This window comes from Octopus bimaculoides, chromosome 17 (genome assembly GCF_001194135.2).
Source record: "Octopus bimaculoides isolate UCB-OBI-ISO-001 chromosome 17, ASM119413v2, whole genome shotgun sequence".
NCBI classification, from domain to species: domain Eukaryota; kingdom Metazoa; phylum Mollusca; class Cephalopoda; order Octopoda; family Octopodidae; genus Octopus; species Octopus bimaculoides.
In genome coordinates, this window is record NC_068997.1 from 31,840,132 (window position 1) to 31,841,444 (window position 1,313).

At 36.1% G+C, this 1,313-nt stretch overlaps 1 protein-coding gene across 1 annotated transcript in view; it reads right to left on the bottom strand.

Moving 5' to 3' along the window:
• LOC128249716 (uncharacterized) overlaps positions 1-1,313 on the bottom strand; it is a 113,915-nt gene that overhangs the window by 28,875 nt on the left and 83,727 nt on the right. The window lies entirely within an intron of this gene.

Sequence of the window (1,313 nt, forward strand, 5' to 3'; positions counted from 1 at the left end):
TGGATAAGTAAACAGATAGATAAGTAAATAGATAGGTACATAGGTAATACAGACAGGCACACACACACACATACATACACAAAAGAAGACTGAAACACATGACCATATACACACACAGACACTCCATGCACACACAAGGACACATATGGAGGACACATATACATAGTCACACAAACCCATACATACATACATACACACATACATATGTGTATACTCATGCACACAAACAAACAAGCAAAATGAATGCAGCTCTGATAATGGACAGAATCAACAACTATTGAAGAGGTTGCAAGAAGCAAGGAAAATTTTAGAAAAAGTAAATAAATGAGTGGAAATTGAACTGGTATTAAAACAGAATGACTCTCCTCAGACATGATAAAATATGCTTCAACACAAGAATTCACATAAAGAATCTTGCAAATCAAATACAAAAATGAATTAATAATAATCCTTTCTAGTATAGACACAAGGCTTGAAATTTTGGGGGAGGGGACAGTCAAGTAAATCGACCCCAGTGTTTCACTGGTACATAATCTATTGACCCCGAAAGGTTGAAAGGCAAAGTCAACCACGGTGAAATTTAAACTCAGAATATAAAGGTGAAATTTGAACTCAGAATGTAAAGGTGAAATTCTTATTTCTTTATTGCCCTCAAGAGGTTAAACATAGAGGGGACAAAGAAGGACAGACAAATGTAAAGGTGAAATTCTGCTAAGCATTTTGCTCAGCATGCTAACCACCTTAAAATAATAATAATGATGATTGGGCTTCGTTTATTTGTACCCGAGTAACAGTTTGATAGCATGTGCTGCTCTCTCACTCAATAATAATAATAATAATAATAATTTATTCTTTTGTTAGCCACAAGAGCTAATATAAATGAACGTAAAGGACATGCAACAACATAAAAAAAAACAACACAAGATTATACAAGGGGTTTTCCTCATGTAAACAATAAAAAACAATAAAAATTGAACAACATAAAACTTCCAATAGGGGAGGCACTTTAAGGGTCCTCGTGGAAAAACCCACAAAAGCCACTGGTGCCTGATCAACAGGGCAAGAGCCCTTCTCCTTTTATGTTTCACAGGTGTATGTTCAGAATTGGTCCTTTCACACTGACCATTCTTCCAACATTCCCTCACCTTTCAACCAACTTGCTAGAAGGTAACACACTCTCTCTCTACCCTCAACTTGCTTTTCAAGTGAAACTTGAGGGCTTGGCCAAAGAGGAAAGTGTCTGACTTTAGCCCTTTCATGCGAGTCCACCATACTACTACTACTACTACTACTACTACTACAATAATAATAAT